This window comes from Palaemon carinicauda, chromosome 7 (assembly GCF_036898095.1).
Source record: "Palaemon carinicauda isolate YSFRI2023 chromosome 7, ASM3689809v2, whole genome shotgun sequence".
Taxonomy (NCBI): domain Eukaryota; kingdom Metazoa; phylum Arthropoda; class Malacostraca; order Decapoda; family Palaemonidae; genus Palaemon; species Palaemon carinicauda.
In genome coordinates, this window is record NC_090731.1 from 83,749,839 (window position 1) to 83,772,338 (window position 22,500).

At 37.5% G+C, this 22,500-nt stretch overlaps 1 protein-coding gene across 2 annotated transcripts in view; it reads right to left on the reverse strand.

Annotated features, from left to right (window-relative positions):
* LOC137643951 (uncharacterized) overlaps positions 1–22,500 on the reverse strand; it is a 217,547-nt gene that overhangs the window by 134,468 nt on the left and 60,579 nt on the right. The window contains exon 1 of one of the 2 annotated variants that reach the window (XM_068376739.1): positions 2,675–2,788. The exons of the other annotated variant lie outside the window; for it this stretch is intronic. The gene's annotated coding sequence lies outside the window, so the exon portion shown is untranslated. Of the gene's footprint in view, positions 1–2,674; positions 2,789–22,500 lie in introns of those variants that run through there. 2 annotated transcript variants of the gene reach the window in all.

Consider the following 22,500-nt stretch of genomic DNA (forward strand, 5'->3'; position numbering starts at 1 on the left):
TTCTGTTGGATCAAAGATTGTAAACATCTTTCAAACTTTTCTTGGAATTCAAGCCGGATCAAATATTTTGTTAACCTTTTTAGAATACTTTCTTCAATTTCTATTTGAATAAAGATTTTGCAAGTTTTCATAGCCTTTCATGGAATTCAAATTGAAAAGTTTTCAAAACCTTTTTAGAATCTAAGCTGTACAAAGATTTTGATTTTCTTTTCTTTTTTTCTGGGACTTTCTTCAAGTTCAATTTTAATGAAAGATTCTAATAATTTTTCAGTAACTAATGAAATCTCCTTTGAATCAAAGTTTTATAATTTAAATATTTTACAAATCTCCTAAAAATCAAGGTTAGTCCATGATCCCAGACATTTACAAAAACCTACTAGACGTTGAAGTAACCTAAAAAAAACTCTGGAAATCTAAATTGGACCAAAGGTTTTGAAAATATTTCCAAAATTCTCTTGAAGTTCAAGATGGTTTGAAGATATTGAACGTTTTCAAAGATTTTCATCAAAATCACGTTTGCTCTAAGGAAACATTTTCATAAAACACTTGCAATCAAATTTTGATTAAAAAGAATAAAAACTTTCTCAAAACCTCTTGAAATAAGAGTTGTTTAAAACATTTTGGACATTTCTGAAAAATCTTAAAATGAAAGTTGCTTTAAGCAATTTTTCAGGAAAATTTCTTGGAATTCAAATTAGATGATATAGTTTGAACACTTCAGAAAACTTTAAATTATATTTAATTGAAATGTTTTGAATTTTTTTTTTAAACACTTGCAATCCAAAAATGAATAAAAAATTTAGAAATGATCAAAAACTGTCGATAGCCATGTTGGATAAAAGATTGTCAACATTTTTCTAAGACATTTTTTTCGAGAACTGTTGACGTTCAAGTAAAACAAAGATCTTGAATATTTCCTATGACTCCCTCCAAGTTTAAGTTGGATCAAAGACGTTGAAATTTTTCAAAACCTCTCTCGAAGTTCGTGTTAGATCTAAGATATTCAACAGCAATTATCGAAGCATGTACTTGAAAATTTGAAAAATAATGCATTTTTTAATGGAAAATTATCAACAAAGATGCCAAAAAGCAGCTTCAAGCAAAATATGCTTGTGAACACTGAAACGATTAGGTTTTTCAATAAAAATACCAGAATAGGGTCTCAAACTTTAAGGTTTTGATTAAGGAGAATAATAATCAGAATCTTCAAAAAGGAATAACAAAACACAAGGTTTTCATTATGCAAGAAAAAAGGCACTCACAACAATCTAGTTTTTATTATGGATCTGTTCGTGTGGTTTATGAAAAATTTCTGATAATAAATGGCAACGTAATGAACACAAGAAAGGCGTTTCTACACACGCTTATATCGTTATAAGTAGTAGTAGTAGTAGTAGTAGTAGTAGTAGTAGTAGTAGTAGTAGTAGTAGTAGTAGTAGTAGAATTTCACTTTGATAAAGGTAATCAAGTTAGTAGCAGAACTGATATTCAAATTAATAATGGTGGAAGTATTAGGATATAGATCTAGCCAATGTAGGAAATCCAGTTGCATTAGCCAGTTGGTCTGGTAGAGGTCATACAACTACAGTAGATGAAGCAGTAAAAACTGGCGAATACGAAAGCAGGGTCGGCAGCAGATACAACGAGCCTTTTCTTGGGAAGACTCGAAACGAAACTAAACTTTCCGAAGGGAAATCTCTTTTTGATAATGTAGACATTAGAAATAGAGATTAGCCTATAAGGAAATCATATTTTTTTAACTAATAGCTAATAATAACTAATAGAGAGAGAGAGAGAGAGAGAGAGAGAGAGAGAGAGAGAGAGAGAGAGAGAGAGAGAGAGAGAGAGAGAGAGTCTTCCAAGGAATTTGATAGATAAGCTAATTATAGTTTGCGAAGTGTCTACAGGGGTAGTTACTATCTACGAACTAGAAAACGATTGACATTAAACTGAGGAAAGAATCAATAAATGATATCAATTTAGCTTTCCGTCAAACTTTCCACTCATTTCCAAATATCATTTCTAAACTGATGCAAGTGTAATAACCATATTCCGTTAAGCGGATGTTATCCAGCAAACATATTAATGGAATCAATATTCTGAGCAAAAAAGGTCGCGTTGTGCGACTTTTCTCTTTGCCTTACCTGGTATCTGGCTCAACTCAGTCAAGGGCTGACCAGACAACCGACAGACAGACTGCAAAGAAGATGGAACAGCCGGATGCCTCGTATGTTATTAGCACCGCACATCTGGATGTGTTTTATAAACAACTATGCTGTGGTGTCAAAGCAAATCCAACACAATAGATGTTTTCAATGAAATTATTAGCAAAGAATCTCTGATCAATGTAAAAAACCTTATTACCTAATTACCTATTTCTTCCTGGCATTTCCCATTTATCTAGGTTGATGTTACCGGTTTGAAGACTCTCTCTCTCTCTCTCTCTCTCTCTCTCTCTCTCTCTCTCTCTCTCTCTCTCTCTCTCTCTCTCTCTCTCTCAGCATCTTGGTGTATCTTACTAACACTTGAGAGAAGTAATGAACTGTTTACTGACCGTTCGGTCAGTCAAACTAAAACTAATATAAAACAAGCTAGTAATATTTGCAGTAGTTTAATAATTTCTTTTTTAATTTGCATGTCAATAAATGTTATACGAAATAACTGATAATCTTACCCGTATAAAAAGGTATCGTTTATTCATATACTTTCAAGTGTGATTCTGCTGGTCCTTTTTTAGGTGGGCAAATGAATGCGACTCGGTCGATCTACGGGATAGTACACAGCGTCCCTAGCGACATCGTCTAACCCATGGTCAGTTTCTACAATGGCTCCTGCCTAAGTATGGAAAATGAAGGTGCAATTGGCTAAGCCTCGGAACTACGTACTGCCTCTTAGTTAGATTATAAGATCATTTTCAAGGGTTTTAAAATAAAATACAGGATTCAACAGAAAACCACTCAAAAGCCTCAAATAGGAAAGCTGTCAATTTTATTGAACCTCTAATTAAAAGTCTTGTATTAACAAACATCGCTAAGGCTTCACCAGACATTATAGTAACATGAACGTTGGTATGGATGGAGTTACAAAGGGTATTTCAACTAAATAATTAGTATAAAGAAATTTTAGGAATGATTAATTCCTTTTTATATCTAACATTGTACCCACACTTATACGACGGGGAGAACTGCTCAAAAAGATTCTTATAACTCTTATAACCTTCTGGTAAGTATTCATCTCGAACAACTAACGTTCAGATTCATGTTCATTATGAATATGAGGGAAATTCTAACCATTAGATAACCTTAACAAGCATGCATTATATATATATATATATATATATATATATATATATATATATATATATATATATATATATATATATATATATATATATATATATATATATATATATATATATATATATATATATATACATATGAGAGAGAGAGAGAGAGAGAGAGAGAGAGAGAGAGAGAGAGAGAGAAACCCATTGCCGTCGAAAAGCTTCGCCAATATGAAATCAGATAGGGAGGCAGGTTGATTGACACTTGGTCAGATGGTAAAGCGGACATTGTCTCGGCCCCTACGAGCCGACCTCCACTAACCAACAGAATGCGAGACAAGCATACTCCCAACTCCTTGCCTTGCATGACCTACTATCCTTGCCAAACTATGCCATACAAACCATCCAACGGGCCTTCGTGTTCCCGGAATTAAGGTATAAGTTGCAGATGGAATCAAACTTGACACAGGAGACCGTGGTCGTCCATGTAACTATGAAATATTCATATTATCGATGTTTCGAATCGTCTTCCAAGAACTTTTTCATTTTTGTTAACAAATGTCAAAATTTCTTAAATAGGCCAATCAAGTAACAAGGTTTGAACATTTTTTCCGAGTCCAAATTGGCTTGGCATATGCTTTACGCACGATTTTCGATTGCTCTTTGCAAGAAAATGAAATAATTCCCAAAATATAGCTGAAAGGTTACCACGGTATTTATAGTGAACAGAGAGAGAGAGAGAGAGAGAGAGAGAGAGAGAGAGAGAGAGAGAGAGAGAGATTTTCAGTAAACTTGCAACAATTAAAAATTTCAATAGCTCTAAATTATGACGCTTAATATCAACGCCTTTATAAATTATATAATTGTGAACATTGAATTTGGTACGATGACTTTCATCTTCCAATTCAACATTTAGATTTTAGACAGATCATCAAATGGATAACTGAAGCTTCCCTTCATCTAAAGTGAATTCAGCTGCATGAAGACCTAATGGCACGCTTGCCCAGTTGTCACACACACTGGCACCAGTATTCAATAAACATAAAACGAAACATTCGGATGTCTAAGGTATTCGCCTATCATACACAACACATCCAAATACAATTGAGACAAGCAGAGAGAGAGAGAGAGAGAGAGAGAGAGAGAGAGAGAGAGAGAAACCTAGTGTAGGTCGAGTTGAGGTAGTTAGGTCTTCATTAGCATGGATGCCGGTACCTCCTCGCATAGCACAACCTATGAGTAACTTTACAGGTATCAAACCCTCCACCCCCACCCCCACCCCCACCCCCACCTCTCTCTCTCTCTCTCTCTCTCTCTCTCTCTCTCTCTCTCTCTCTCTCTCTCTCTCTCTCTCATCTTTCCTAAAATAACAGTTATCCCCAGCAGTCATCTCTTACTATATCAAGCTAAGCTCTCCCGCCTCTCGGGAGGGCGGAGAGCAGTAGTTATACCCTGGTGATAGGGGGTGCATGTGCATGTGTGCATATTTATATAGATATTTAGCCGTCAATTTTGACAGGTTGCGTATACTTATATATACACACACACACACACACATATATATATATATATATATATATATATATATATATATATATATATATATATAGAGAGAGAGAGAGAGAGAGAGAGAGAGAGAGAGAGAGAGAGAGAGAGAGAGAGAGAGAGAGAGAGAGAGAGCAACTTTCACCCATGGAATCTTTTCTGGTCGTCGCTTAAACGAGAACCTCCACCGCCACCCCATGTTCAGCGGAGCCTTTTTAACAACGTTGACTGCTGCAGAGCTTCCTGACATTGCATCTCTCGGGGGAAATCGCTTTCTCATACTCGAACAATAACGCATATTTTGAAACCCACAGTGTTTAACCCTATTATTTCACTACGAAAAAAAAAATATCGAACTTATATCAAATAATTCAAATTTAATTTGTATAACCTTTTGTTTTTAAAATAGATGCTTTCCCCTCTTTCCAAGTAATATGACAGTCGCTTTTCTAGTTGATCAAGTTTCCATGAGTCCGATTCAGATAATTCCATGTACCTGTCAATTGGGGAGTGTGATGAGTTAGCGACAGAAGGGGGAGGGGGGGGGGAGGGGGAACAACTCCGTATTCAGATGAGTAAGGAATTAATATAACAGATTGCAGACATATGATGTAATCTAAACCAGATTAACTCCACGGAAAAGAAAAATCTTGCAATGGTTGATTCCTTTAAGAACCAATAAGTACCTGTTCAGATGCTCTCATTTTAGGGGGTGGTGGGTCATTCCACGTGGACCTGTCCCACTTCACAATTAACGAAAGGCCACTTCACTATTTAGCACAGCATGCCAGGAAATCAAATTCCCTAAAACCGGTTTTCTAATCTATCTGGCGATTCCTTGTGCTCGGTTTCATCCATTCGAACATTCGCCGCTTGTTATCAAAGATTTATTTCATAAATACGTCTTATCCATAGTTAAAGTGATGCGCTTTTAACTTCGCTTTAGTTTGTCTAAAATACTGCACATAACTCCTCGATGCTTTTCATTGCGGTTTGTCGTTACGCATGGATTGAACCATTAGTACTTTTTTAATTATTTTTTACCATACAACTATTTCTTTATTCTATGACTGACGTATAAGTAAGCAGACAAAAAATGTGACTGGTTTAAATGATAGTAAATGATACCAAAACGGTTACAACTTGTGAGAGAGAGAGAGAGAGAGAGAGAGAGAGAGAGAGAGAGAGAGAGAGATTTGAAGAGCCTTGCGAATGTCAAATGAAAGAATATCCAAAAAGCTCACCGAACAAGGAAGGCATAGTTCAAGCAGTGTTGAGAGAGAGAGTTGGATAGAAAGAGGGAGAGAGAAAGAGGGAGAGGGAGACAGAGAGGAAAAGAGAGAATCTGAGGAACCTCGCAATAATCGAACTTAATAATTAGAAACAAAGCTCAACGAACAAGGAGGCCATACTCAAAGCAGTGTCGAGAGAGTGTCACAATGATTTTGGATGTCTTGAAGACTATCCATTTCCTCTTGGATAGAGCGAATTAGTTTAAACGTCTGGAGATTCTTTATGATCTTTTCAAACTTATTCTTAAATTCCTTTACCATTTTATCGTTTACTACATCCGCTGGAAGTCTGTACCATGTATTTGCTATTTCGTATATAAAGAAATTACCACACTGAGTGGTATTGTATCCTTTTAATTTCAGCTTGTATCCGTTACCTCTGGAATGATTGGCGCTAATCGTGAGAGATTGTTGTGGTCTACATTTGTTATTCTTAAGAATTTTTAATATCTATTAGCTGTCCCCTTAATCATCGAGTTTGTAGATCTAGATCAAATAAGTTCAACCGTTCCATTCTCCGTCAATATCCAAATTGCCTAGAGTGTTGGGACTAGTTTGGTGGCCCTAGCTTGTACTGCTTCCAATCTATCTATATTCTTCTGAATATTTGGAGCCAAGAATTGGACTCTGTATTCTAAATGTGGTCTTATCAATGATGTGTAAAGCTGCAGCGCGATGTCTGTGTTTCTGTATTTGAATTGTCTCTTTATGTTACCAATAGTTTCTGTGCTTTCCTTTCAACTTTTATGTTCTGTTTAGTGAACTTCAAATTTTTGCTAGTAATAATGCCGAGATCTTCCTCCTGGTTTACACTTTCTAGTTCATTCCCCAGCAGTGAGTAATCACTTTGTGGATTACTATAGTCTATATGCATAACTTTGCATTTCCCACAGTAGAAAGGCATATGCCATTTTCTGGACCATTCTCCCAACTTAATTAAGAGCCTCTTTTAAGGCTTCTATGTCTTCGAGTTGCAGTGTCTATACCTAGTTTAGTATCGTCGGAAAATTAAGCTATTCTACTAGTTAATGCTAAATCTGTTTATTCATATAAATCAGAAATAATATTGGTACTTTGCTTGTAACAGCTGCCCACTCAGAGGCATCTCCATTGATCATAATTCTCTGATTACTGTTTGTCAGACAATCATCGATCCATTCAGCTGGTTCGTCAATGATTCCCAGTGCTCTAATTCTAACCATTAATTTTTTGTGAGGGACTTTGTCAAAAGCCTTTTGAAAGTCTAGGTATAAAATGTCTATTTCCCTGCTTTTGTCGTATATGCTAAACATGTGGAAAAATACTATCAGATTTTACACACATATCTTTAGTCTAAAACGATGCTGGGTATCTATCAGAAGATTATACTATTGAATCTATAATTGATTAAAAAATTTTGCAAGGCACTGAGGCTAGACACACAGGTCTGTAATTTCCAGATTCTTCTTTTGGTCCCTTCTTGTAGACTGGAGGAACATTGCCTAATTTCCATCCTTGTGGTGCATTTCTTTTGTTGGCTGTCTTTTGGATGAATATCATCTTGACATGGAGCCTTAGTCTTACTGAGTCCCTTCATTTGCTTTTAGACATCATCCATTGTAAGGGTGATTCTGTTTAGTGGTTGTGGACCTTCCTATTTGATTACTAGTACGGAGAGTGAATACGGTTCCGATATGCATTCATCAATTCGGCTTTTTTCCAAATATTTGTTATAAGATTACTCTCCGGTTCTCCTAAAGGGCTAATGTTGTTCTCATTAGTTTATTATGGTTTACATATGCAAAAAAAAATCGTTCACGTTTTCTTTAGTAGCAGAAGCCATTCTTTTCTCTTTATTGATTTTGTTATTTCTAATTAATTTACCTACATTTCTGTTTAACTTCTTTGGGTTGGATACTTCACATATTGAGGGTTGGGGACCCATTAATTTGTTTCCCGTCCCTGCTTCTTATTCCATTGGCTATTTCTCTGTTGAAAAATTTGAGCTGTAGAGTTCAATTTGGTAAAATTTTTTCTATGCGAGATACATTTAGCCCTCTTTTCTTTGTATACATCTACAAAATAGATCCATTGTGTATGTACATTTCATCATATTCTAAATTCTTGGTATATTCTTTCTGTTGTATCCAGTTACCTTGTCTGTAGTCTTAACTTTTTTCTTTCTTTTCTATTCTTTAAGATGAGGAATATTTACCTGAAACTTGAGTATCTATGGTAATTTTTCCCAATATTTTCACCTACCTAGACAGTAAATACTAAATTTTCTTCTGTTGTTAGCACCATATTTAGTATGCTGTATCCCATAGTTGTTTAATCGACCCACTGATGGAAGAATTCCTTGTTGACAAATTCTAGTAGCCGTTGTCTTTCTGTGTATGATGTAGAATTCAGTGTCCCAGTTTACTGCTGCATTGGAGTCTCCCATCGGGACAACTAGCTTATTGTTCACTTCTAGTCCCTGTTGTCTATACAGCTCTACGTACTATTCTTGTAATTCATGAGGTGGTCTGTATATTATCAGTATGGACATACTCTCCTATGGTGCTGATAATTGCAACTGTCACTTCATATTTGGTTCCTAATTTAATTTCTATCGTGTTTAGGTGACTTTTAACGTAGAGCATTACTCTAATTTTTTTTTTTTTTTTTTTTTTTTTTTTTTTGGTAAGGCAATCCTTCCTGAAAAGCTTGAAACCTAGGATATCGTAATTTCGGATAAAATCCTTTGTTTTCACTTGATTCCATATCCCGCTAATACCAATGACATCTAGTTCCTCACAATATATCATTGCCCTGAAGGTTTCCATTTTGTTTCTAACTAACTGAGCTTTGAATTGTGCCACTTTGAGAGAATTTTCTATCTTTTTTCTCTTTCACAGTGGCTTTGCTAGTTAACCTGATTTACTAGTGTTTTAGTTTTAATCTATCGGCATTACCTAAATTTTCTGCCAAATTTCCCCTATTTGTTATTGGAGGATTTTATAAAGGTCGAATTTGTCCTTTTCTACTGTGTTCTTTCTCTAATCAATTGTACAGGTTGAGATTAAGTTGGTGTCTGTATACTCTCTTGCCTTCGTCATTAAATTGCACTCCATCGGTTTTGTATAATTTTCTCTTGCCATAGAAATTGTCCCAAGGGTCTATAAATTTAACTTTCTTTTTCTGGCCTTTCATTTATCTCTGTGGCCTCACCGAGGGTGAAGAGGCTGACAATGAATCTTGAGGGGAATGCCTATAACAATTGTGTTATTGGTCTTGTGCCTATCTATTTCAACAGATTTTTTTTCTAAATATTTAACCAAAGGTTCTGTTTAGCCAGTGGCATCCTTTCTTAGGAACAGATCGTTTTCGCTTGGTTAAACAATAATAGAGGTCTTTCTGTTCTCTGCTGTAGTTTTACCAACTACTACTTCTATCTTCTGTGCGTTGGCACCTGGATAGGACCAGACATTTCTCTTCTCTTTGAGGCTGACGTGCTCACCTTGGTCTTTTACCCTGGAGTCTCTGATTAGCCGTTTCGTCTTCTTCCTCTGCTAGGAGGGAAAATATGTTTCTGGTGGTAGCTACATTTCTAAGCTGTTATTTCATCTTGGCCTTTACTATATCCTTCCTCTAGTGGGTTTCATGAACTCTCTGTTATTGTTGAAACTTATTTCCTCATTAAATTCTGTACTTGATTTTACACTATTTTGTATTTTTGTATACTATTCCCATTTTCTACAGCATTGTCTAACACTTCTTTGTTTCTTATTTCTAGCTGTTGGAACATAAACATAATCTCTCATTGGTTTTCTTAATTCTTGGTTTTCATTTTTCCATTTTTTGTTCCCCGCTGGCAGAACAGGCATACACTATTACAGTGCAGGTTTGCAGTACACCTTCTTTGTAGTCGACGCATCATTTGTTTATCTGGTACTTTGACCATTTGTGCTTTAACTTCAATTTCTCACTCATCATATACATATTGCCTAATGTGTATCTATCTGGAAATCTTTGCTAAAAACTTCAAAATTACTAGCATAGTGATCACTACTGTAAAAAAGATGGGTGGCTAATATTTACCCACCTGATGCCGCATCCACTTATTCCCGGTTGACTTGAAATTTTTCCTGTCCCCAACTTCCCATAAGTGTTGTTAAACCAGCAGTTAAGTCTCCTCAACGTTGGACTGTCCCTAATGTGACACAACTCCGAAATGAGCAGCGCATGGCAGAAGCCTGTTCTCTCACCAGGATTGACAGCGGAAGGCTGATGATTACTGGAATTTCCGGACATCCAAGAACTGCCAGATTCTTAAATACTACCGAGTATAATCAAGAAACAGCAAATGGACTTTTTGTTGCCCAGGACTCCAACAATGCACAAAATCTATGTCAAGCTCAAGAACAATTGAGCTTATTTCATTAGTGGTCAGTCACAGGGAGGGGTCAGCTATTGCACATTATGAATGTCCTGTGCAGGGCACTAATAGCACTATTCCATTCTTGCGTCCCCTGTCACCTTGGGAATCCTCCATCCCAGACTCTCGAAACCTGTAGGCGAGTTCCCAGCGTTTTTATAGAGGTTCCAAAGGCTCTGCTCTGACACAAGAGGTAGCTGTCAGCTCCTTAATGTCTGAATGTATAGGCTACTTATATCTATTTTTTCTTTCTATTTTCAAAGGAAGAAGAAATGGAAAGTTAAGAGGTTGGACAAATAGGTTGAGAAAGAAAGGAAAACAGAAAAAGGAAAAAAGTAGAAGGGTTGACAGCGGTCTAGTCCTAGTCTGGATGATCAGAGCTGATCTTAGCGACATGACGGATTGGAGAAAACCTACCAGTACAATCGCCCAGTCCGCCATCGCATCGTGCAAGCTCTCTCACTTCAGCAAAGTGAATAAATGATCAACAACAAAGCTCACTGAATAAAAAGGCCGTGCTTCGATTAGTGTTGAGAGAGAGAGAGAGAGAGAGAGAGAGAGAGAGAGAGAGAGAGAGAGAGACTTCGCAATTATCTGTATGAATAATTAACAACGCTCACCTCATAAGGAGACCATAGTTTGATTAGTATTGAGAGAAGGGTTACATTTCGACCTCAAAATCTAAAAATATAAGACAAACTATTCAGAAAACTCATATCTCCTTATAAACCATTTAAATTTCAGTTGGTAGGAGTGAATAAATAAAAAACACACACACCGGGAATTGGAACCTAATCCGTTTGTCTGCCCTTTTCTCTTCAAAAAGCCAAGAAGAAATGATAAAAAGTATTTATACAAACGCACACGAAATTAAGCAAATATTTCCAGTAGGCATACTTTTAATCAGGCTTCAGACAGGTGCAGATTGATATGCATTCGAATGTACAACAATAGCAAACTCCACGGAAATTTTAACTCTGTTCAATCATTGATAATTATAACAGATTCTATTGTCACAAGAAACTCCTTAATCTTTAATACCAGTGCTTTTATATATTACCTATCAAATCACAAATCATGTTCAGCTCATTTACGATATTGGTAATTATACTTAGGCAGTCGAATTATGATAAGTATGTTACATTTAAGTTAAATAGGTTGCTGTAAACAATACTTAGTTATAGAAACGAATAGAGCAAATAAGATTAATAATACTGTACAATCTCACGCAATGCACTGAAAACTACTTTGCAGCTCAAAAGAATATTATATAGATGCAATGACTGATTTCTGATTTCGTTAAACCAGGAGGCTCGGATCCAGCGCAAATTATTTTTTTACATTGCTTTCAAATTATTTAATTCTCTTGATAATGATATTATCCACGAGAATCTATTTTCTGAGTAACGAATATATTTATTTATCTTGCATGTTTCATTGAACGATAGATGACTGCATACTATTACTATTTTCACTTTGGTCCTTTACAAAAATTTGCAAGCGCTTAGTTGACCCTCAATTACGACCTATCATATCTCAGGTCGGCACTGTCACATATGAGGTATCAAAACAGACAAATCGTATAATCAGATATACATCCCTAAAAAATACACACTTGATTCGATGTTTGAGTTTGTAAGGCTATTGAAAGACAGAACATCTTAGGGTAAACTAGCATTATTACACGTAGAAAGCCTTTTTACTAATGTTCCTGTTAAAGACATAAAGAATATGTACCATCACCCCGAGGTAGCTCTTCCTGATATCCCCCCTGCTACTTATAATGACGAAAAAAGATTGAAATTCATATTTGAAGAAGAATCGGTATTGTACCAACCGTCTGTCACACGATCGTACTTAGTAACAGCATTTCTTTTTTAGTATATATTATCCTTTGTATCTTCGCTCTCCCTTCACACTAACAGGGACCTGATTAAACATGTCTGTTTTTCTTACAGGTAACTGTTAACAGAAACGGTTGTCGGTTGAACATGAAATTGCCTGTTATGTTTTATGTCCTTCTTGCCCGGACTTGATGTACATATAAACTGGTGTTCTGTAATAAAGTTACTCAGTTGCTTTCATCCTGCCTTCTTAGTCACAGCCTCCCACAGACTGTCACATTGGTGACCCTGGAAGTCGACTCGCTCCTCCCGCCTTCCACCACCCCCTCCCCCGTCATTGTACTATAGCGGACTCCACAGAAGTTGACGCCACCCCATTCAAACTTTCGTCGTTCACCAGCGGAGAAGCATTTGTTTGGTTCCAGCGCGCAGGAGTCCAGTTCCGCATCAAGGGCGTGACTCACTCAACCACCAAAGCAGATTATGTTCTCGCGGCGATACCCGAGGACACCTTCCCAGAAATATTCGACTGGCTTTATGAACAAGGAGACACCTCAATAGCGTATGACGCCCTCAAAACATACCTTCTGCAGCAGTACTCGCCACCGCCAGCCGCCCGTATAGCTTCGCTCGCCCTCAGGGAAATGACCAGTATCGCTCCCCTGCAAACTGCCAGAGACGGCTCTCCTCATGAGGTGAACCTACTCCGTGCCCTTTGGGTACACAGTTTAGCTGAACCTTTACGGTCTGCCATACCCGATGTCGATAGTTTACCCATAAAGGACTTGATGACAAAAGCCAACGCCCTTATAGACAGCCACTTCACGACCAAGACCTCCATCAAAACCTACACTCCTGACGAAGAGGACGCCTATTTAACGTCAACCGAAGCCGACGTGAATGCCGTAAGACATACAAGCCTACCCCGTGATGTGCCGGAGCGGCGACAAAGCCACCCATCACCCACCACTCGCTCACACCCCAACCAACGACTTCTACAGTCACTTACTGCCGCCCATCGGCCGCAGTTTTGCTACTACCACTACAGATTCAGGGCAGCTGCAAAGAAATGTGCCAAGGATTATCAGTGGCCAAACAACATGTAAGTAGGCCATCGCTCGAGGGGGGTGGCCTCCCGTGTTTCTAATCTTTTCTTTTTACATGATGCAGGAACAGGCGTGTGATTTTTGCTAGACACAGATGGTTGTCATTCTCTTTTGCCAAGGGAACTCTTCAGGACATGAAATAGTCTGTCTATGTCTGCCGACGTCCACCTGGTAGCTGCCAATGCATCTGTGATACCCACCAACCTCGTTCTCCACATCAGCGCACCCATGGATGCTAACGCCCACCTCCTCATGTCGTACCCAGAAGTTTTCCATCCAGAACTTCGCCAAACTCCCACGGCTCCTGCCAAGGCACGGTATTTATTACCATATCAAGACGACGGGACCCCCAGTCTTCACAAAATTGAAATGTATGGCGCTGGATCGATTGACAACCGCCAAACAGACGTTCGCCGAAATGGAGGAAATGGGCCTTTGCAAAAAGGCCTCCAGCCCATGGTCGTCACCCTTACACATCGTTCTGAAGAAAGACGGCTCCCTCCGTCTGTGCGGGGATTACAGGCGCCTGAACATGCAAACAGAACCGGATCACTACCCATTCCAAAACATCGCCGACGTGACCTCCTGAAGGGGTATTATCAGGTGCCTATGAATCCAGAAGACATCCCCAAGACCACCATCACCACTTCGTTTGGTACATACACCTTCAAATACTCCTGTTTTGGCTTTTGTAATGCTGGGGCCACTTTTCAACATCTCATGGATGGCATCTTAGGGGACCTCCCCTTCTGTGTATGTTATGTGGACGACATACTTGTGTTCTCTTCCTCAAAAGAGGAACACCTCCGTCACCTGTGCATCGTGCTCGACCGCCTGCAACAAAACGGTCTTGTAGTCCAGTATGACAAGTGTAGCTTTGGCGCCAACAAAGTGTCGTTCTTAAGGCACCGCATCACTCCTGAAGGAGACCATCCCATCCCTGAGAAGGTGGCAGCCGTTCAGAGCTTCTCCACGCCCTCGACCGTCAAAGCTCTGCAGGAATTCTTGGGCATGATCAACTATTATCACCGTTTTCTGCCAGCCATTACCGCCATTCTTGCTCCCCTCTACGCCTCCCTAAAGGGCAAGCCAAAAGACCTGAAGTGGAGTCCCCTTCAAGAAGCGGCCTTCTGCAATGCAAAGAATGCCCTATCAACCGCTGCTGCTCTCACTTTTCCAATCCCACAAGCTCCTCTCCTTCTCTCCACCGATGCCAGTGACGTCGCTATTGGTGCAGTACTCGAACAGGTGGTCAATGGCTTGCCCAGCCCATTGGCCTTCTTCAGCAGAAAACTGTCCAAGGCAGAATCAGGTTATTCTACCTTCGATCGCGAATTGCTGGCAGCGCACTTGGCTGTCCGTCACTTTCGCTATTTCTTAGAGGGTACGCCCTTCGTCATTCGCACAGACCACATGCCTCTGATGCACACCTTCACTCGCCAGTCTGACGCCTGGTCCGCCCGTCAATGCCGACATCTCTCCGCCATGGCTGAATACAATTGCACCCATCAACACGTCCCTGGGAAAATAAATCCCGTTGTCGATGCCCTGTCAAGAAACACGTTGGCTGCCGTTCAACTGGGATTGGATTACAATGCCTTGGCTGAAGCCCAACGACAGGATCCAGAGTATCAAGCATGTAGGATATCCTGCACATCCCTCCGTTAGGAAGTCATCCCCCTCGACGACTCCAACACCACCCTCCTCTGTGACATCAGTACATGTAGACTGCGACCTTGGATTCCTGCTCCCATGCACCAACAGGTGTTTGATTTCATCCACAGCCTTTCACATTACTCATTCTACTGCACAGCTGCTGAAGACGAAGTTCATTTGGCACGGCATTTCTAATCCGTAGCAAGTCCAATGCAGGACAAAGGGCTCCGACATGTCTTAGCACTCGCGTCTGTTTGAGATCTTTTTATGCCAGTTCATACCCGTGTGCGGAGGCGCCAGTTAGGTGACAAATGAGAGACGAGGTGAATGCATCTAAGATTTAACAAACAATCGGTTTTTATACAGTGCCTTGCGAGTAAGAACGTCACAAAAACTTAGCCATGAAAATGCATGAACTAGCATGAAAAGACAGGATGGTCTATTAACAGTGCAGGGAAGAGTGAGTGATAAGTTAAAAAATCAAAACAGTTACAGTGTACGAGCGTGGTGAAACACGCCTGGTACACCCCCAAATGTTCTTAGTTCGTCAATCCATTGCCTTCTTTTTCTTCCCCTGCTTCTTTTCAAATCTTTAGGGACCCAATAAGTTATTCTTATGTCCACCTATTATCTGTCATTCTCGTTATACGTCCTTCCCATGTCCATTTATTTTTCTTACGTGTTAGAATACCCTCTACTTTAGTTTGCTCTCGTATCCATACCGTTCTTTTTCTGTCTTATTGTTGTTCCCTTCATTATTCTTTCTATTGTTCTTTGAGTTGTAACTAGCTTATGTTCTATGTCTTTAGTAAGGCTCCAAGTTTCTGATGCATAAGTTAATACCGGTAGGACCATCTAATTAAATATTTTTCTTTTTTAGAAAAAGTATTGTTTTACATTTCATAATCTCATTTTGTTTACCAAAAGCTTTCCATCCTATGCTTATCCTTATTTCGGTCTCATGTCCTAATTTGTTGTCTCTATTGAACATTACCTTGTTTTCAATCATACTTATTTTTAGTCCTATATTCTGCTTTCTCTTATGAAATCTATCATCTTTTGCAATTCCTCCCAAGATTCACTAAACAGAACTATGCCTTCTGCAAATCTTATGTTGCTTACATATTCCCTATTAATGTTCATGTTAATTCCTACATTTTCCAAATCTAACTTCTTAGGCACGCTGTGATTAATCTAGGAGAGATGGGGTCTCCCTGTCTAACTCCTTTCTCAATCAGAATTTTCGCACTATCTTTATAAGTTTGCTCTACTTCATGTTTTCTAACACAAGATTCACCTATTCCTTGTCTTTGGAGTACTTTCATTACTGCTGATGTTTTGACAGATCCAAAAGCTTTCTCATAGTCTATAGATGCCATTCATAGTGATTTGTCATACTCTGTTGATTTTTCCATTAGCTGGTTAATTACATGCATGTTGTCGGTTGTTGAATACCTGCTTCTAAAGCCTACCTGATCCCTTGATTGATTAAAGTCTAGCTGTGCTTCTATTCGGCCTAATATGATGTATGTAAATATTCTATAGTTTACGGAGGGTAAACTTACTGGGCGGTAATTTTCAGGCCTTTTGTGTCTCCCTTTTCGTGAATTAGTATAATGATAAAGTTTATCCAAGCTGTAAGTATGGTGCATTCCAGCAGACATTTTGTGTAAAGTTCATGCGAGTTTAACTACTACGAAATCTCCTACCATCCAATTATCAAATCAATTGTTAGGCCATTTTCTCCTGGTGCTTTGCCTTTTTTCATATCTTTTAATGTTTTCTTTATATTTCTTACTGTTACTTTTGGTACCAGCTCAGACGTTTCATTATTTCTTTTAGTAAAATTATTTCTTATATCACTATCGTATAGTGTAGATCCTCTAAAACTTTTATTATACATATATATATATATATATATATATATATATATATATATATATATATATGTGTGTGTGTGTGTGTGTGTGTGTGTGTGTGTGTGTGCGTGTGTGTGTGTGTGTTTGAGTGTGATTCTAAGAATTCAGGTACTACCCACTAAAAGTACCAAGTTAAAACCCCAATGTCTCTTAGCAATTTTAAGCAATAAAACATAAACATCACTATAACTTCCAGGTAAGACGGAAAATCCTCAACCAGAAAGAAATAACAGCTTTCCGTCAGTAAAAATAAGTATAGTAAAAGAAAAAACGAAGAAAAACACTGGCCTTGGAAACAATCATTCTATGCGAAACCTCTCCTTACGCCTCCACACCCTCTCAACGCCATCTTCTCATAATTATCAACACTTCTGAACTACCATCAAAATATGGTGTCATTGGTGTGGCTCATTCTCTCCGTCTTATTTTGCCATCTATGGCTGTGATTATGTAATGGTGCCTCGTAATTTTTTTCCCAGAAAATGAATGTTAAACTGTAATGGAATGCTCCAAACCTGAGCTGAAATTTTATGCGGAATGACATACGAAGCAACGGAATTAATAGGAAGTGAAAATCTTGAATTTAAATATTAGAATCTCTGAAACGAATGCGGGGACGGGTAGGGCGTCGTTGCCCCATTTACTGTTGTTTTCCTTCCAGAATTGAAAGGGTTTTATTCATGGATGAATGGATGAAATATACTCCCGATTACAAAATAGCAATAATGGCGTAAATTCAAAGTTTATTTGTGGACCAGCTCTATAAATTCAGTGCTAAAATCAAAGTAAATAATCTATCAATAACCCAATCCTTAAAGATCAAACAAAGATCCTTCTCCCTGGTTACGGTTCATTTTCCCTTTGCATACACACAGCGAATAGTCTGGCCTATTCTTTATTTATTTTGCTCTGTCCTTAATACACCTGAAAACACTGGGATTACCAAAACATTTCTCTTTCACCCAATGGGTTACTGCACTTTAATTGTTCAGTGGCTACTTTTCTCTTGGTAAGGGTAGAAGAGACTTTCAGCTATGGTAAGCCGCCCTTCTAGGAAAAGGACCCTCCGAAATCAAACCATTGTTCTCTAGTCTTGGGTAGTGCCATAGTCTCTGTACCATGGTCTTCCACTGTCTTGGGTTAGGGTTCTCTTGCTTGAGGGTACGCTCGGGCATGCTGTTCTGTCTTGTTTCTCTTCCTCTTGTTTTGTCAAAAGTTTTTATAGTTTATATGGAGATATTTATTTCAACGTTACTCTTCTTAAAAATTTTATTTTGCCTTGCTTCCTTTCCTCACTGGGCTATTTTCTCTGCTGACGCCCCTGGGCTTATAGCATCCAGCTTTTCCAAATAGGGCTGTAGCTTAGCAAAAAATAATAAACGGTTACTCTAAGAATAACGTCTAACCTTCCTTAAAATAAGTCATTCCTAATTACTGAATAAACGATTTATTCATCTCTGCAAACCTTGCAGTCTTTGCTCTCAATCTACTAGAGCTAAAGATAATTACATATATCACTTTGAGATTATCTATTTCTTTTCTTGTTTCGTTTCTTTAGGTATGAAGACAAACTTTGGGTTATAAGGCAATTTATTATTCCTGATTGGTCAAATTTTTATTTGAATGTAAGTTTAAATATATTTAGTAGGATACATTTTCTAGATGTACTCTGTCATGATTTCTCCTCATGAAATAGTGACCACTCAAACCTCTTAACAATTTATAATCAAAGAGTTGAGGCCTATTTAAAGTTCTCATACATGTTACATTAAACCTGAGTGCAACTCCATACACACATACATATATACTGCACAGTACATGTTGTTCATAAAGACTCTTTGCAATTCAAAAGATATACCTTATCACAAAAGCAAATGAACAGAAAAATAGGTGGGAATATTTGCAAAACGAGTAGTTATTGAAATCTTTTCGCCACCTCTATATGGGCACCATTAGTTGCCCGGAGCTAATCAAGGTTCTCTTATTACTTGCCATGGTCAGTGTAGCATTGCCTCAACAATGGTGGCAATGGCATCTGTGATATTTGCTTGGGTTCAGTGATGTCCCCGCATCTTCGCTCGATACCCAATTTCTTCTACATAAGCCCATATGAATAAGTAAAGGGGAGTGATATCTGGTGAACGAGGTGGTCAGGGACCAACAAAGATGCAGTCCCTAATGTTATGGTGCACCTTCTTGCTGGAAAATGATGGTTAATTGGTCATCTAGTTGTGGTGCCGGATATTCATTCAAAAGATGAAAGAAAACATCTGTAGTAATTAATGTCTCATTAAAGAACAAATAATCAATGATTGGATTTGAGATATGAAAGGAATAATTTGATTGATATACCTGAAGCTGAGGAAGATCTTGATGTGCCCATGAATGAATTCAGTGTGTTTCAAGTCCAAGTTATTATTAAATACCTCAAGAGATGGAAAGCCACTGGATACGATGGAATAACTGCTGAGATGATATTAACAGAAAATGAAGTCACTCCCAGAATACTTACAAGATTATTTTGTAAAATGTGGCACGAAGAGGCAAAACCTGATGAATGGGAGCTACGAGTGTTGGTGAAAATGGCAAAAAAAAAGGAAATCTGGCTAATTACAATAATGACAGAGGCATAACATTTACATCAGTTGTCATGAAAATATATAGTATGCTTATTCCAAAGAGGGTAGAGAGAAAGATAGATAGATATATATATATATATATATATATATATATATATATATATATATATATATATATGTGTGTGTGTGTGTGTGTGTGTGTATATATATATATATATATATATATATATGTGTGTGTGTGTATATATATAATATATATATATATATATATATATGTGTGTGTATATATATATATATATATATATATATATATATATATATATATATATATATATATACATATATATATATGCAAAAATAAACACACAAAGATGATTCTGTCAAACTCAGTCATGCAGACGACACAGTAAGGATGACGTCATCATTTAAAGGCCACTATTCATGTTTCCCTCTCTTCTTGGTTCTTTTTTCTTGTTCTCTGCTTACTTTTTGTTCTTTCTATGACCTTAAGTAACATCAGCCTTGCTATAAAGTTCCCGAGGACGTTGTGAAAACACAATGTACATACAAACTGCAAGTAAACATACACATGCATTATAACTTCTATATGTCTTTGGAAACTCTGGCTCCTGTTCTCGTAGCTCGTGTTTTCATTCACCTACCCTCTACCAATGCCTTCCATTCCTGCCAGATGTACGAGATTTCAAAACATAAGTGAAAAAATCTCTATATATATGCAAAAATAAACACACAAGGACGATTCAGTCACTCCGTCATGCAGACGACGCAGTAAGGATGACGTCATTTTTTAAAGACCGCTATATCTTCATTATTTGTGAAAATAATTGGCTGAGCCTTCTGGAGAGCATGTACGATACGTTTATGCATACAGAGAAACAATAAAACGATTTTCCATTTGTGAAAGTTGGTATGTCAAAACACCATGACAGACGGTCCTCTTTTGAAGTAGAATCTATGATCTTTAATACAGGGTCTTTAGAATTGGAGTCTAATGAAAGATTGAAAAAAGCAAATCAGACAATGGCTAGGTTATATAAAATTTGGAAATCAAATCGCTTAAAATTACACATAAAAATCAGGCTATATATCAGTTTAGTGAGATAGGTGTTACTGTATGGACATGAGTTGTGGTATGACAATGAAACAATATCCAACAGATTTTGTAGATTTGAGAACAAAGCCCTGGATGAGATAATGGTGAGGGGCAGATGGAGATGGTTCAGTCGTGCTATTCGCACTCCCCAAACTTTCAACTGGGCTCCTCAAGGCACTAGAAGAGTTGGAAGACCCAGACCTACGTGGCTGAAGACAATGAAGTGTGAAGTAGGAGATGATGAATGGAGAAGTATTAATTTAAAGCCTCAAGATAGAGACGACTGGTGAAATCTAACTGAGGCCCCTTGCGTCAATAGGCATAGGAGGAAATGATGATGGATTGTACATTTGCCTTTGGATTATCTCGGTGAAGTTCCATGGTCACATGGGGATACTCTGATCCCCAGATTCTTACATTATGTATGTAGTTTCCATGAAACATGAAAGATCGCCTCATCACTAAAACAAACCTGGTTGAGGAAAGTTTCAGTCTCAGAAATTCGTTCCAGCATGTCAACAACAAACTCTTTTCACTCAGTTTATCATTTGGTTCAAGGGCTTGTGAGTTGCACATTGTAAACGTTTAATCACAAGTTCCTGTGTAAGAATGTTCTCACTGTTGACCGTGATAGCTATAAGCTTGATGTTTTCCTCAGATGTTCCTGCTTTAGTCTTCCCTTTATCCAACACTATCCCTACCTCCATAAATTTCTTGTTCAGTGCACAAATTGACAGAGGTGACGGTAGATTTTTTCCATATTTACTTTTGTAGTTTCACAGAGTCTGCGTATCTGATGTTATTTTAAACACACCATGACACACATTGCGCTACTTTTTAAGGAGCAACAACTTTCTAGGTGTTTATTTAACAGTGCCTCTTACATCAAAAGGGTCCTTGAAATTCACAATGCAAAAAGATTCAAGACCTTGATAGAAGCTGAGTACACAGAACCACTCTCAAGAAGATATCAAATGAATGACTTTTGTAATATATTTCATGAATTATAAAGAAACTTGATGAACACGCTGTATAATTTATGATGTTAAATTGACGAAGAGAAGACCCAAGCAGTTTAAGGACCACCATATTTTCAAATATCTTACAACGGCCTAACAAAAAAAAATGAAATTTCTTTTACTTCGGTCACTTAATGAAAGATTCAATACAGTAAAATAAAAGATATAAAACTTATCCCCTCAGTTCTTTTCGCCTAAGGAAGGATATAACAGCACGAACACCTACAGGCTGTGGAGGAAGAAAGTCGCAATGCCTGAGAGCTAATGAGACCAGAAAGGGAAACAAAGCTCTTGCCCACGGCATACCACTTTATGGGCTATAGGATATATATATCTAGTTCTTTCCGCATATATATATATATATATATATATATATATATATATATATATATATATATATGTATGTATGTATGTATGTATGTGTGTATATATATATATATATATATATATATATATATATATATATATATATGTATATATATACTATATATATATATATATATATTTATATATACATACATATATATATATATATATACACACATATATATATATATATATATATATATATATATATATATTAGGCCATATATTATTATTACAAGTGTTTTTATTATTATTATTATTATTATTATTACTATTATTATTATTATAATTATTACAATCTAAGATAGAATCCTAGTTGGAAAAGCAAAATTCTAAAAGACCAAGGGCTCCAACAGAGAATAATAACCCAGTAAGGAA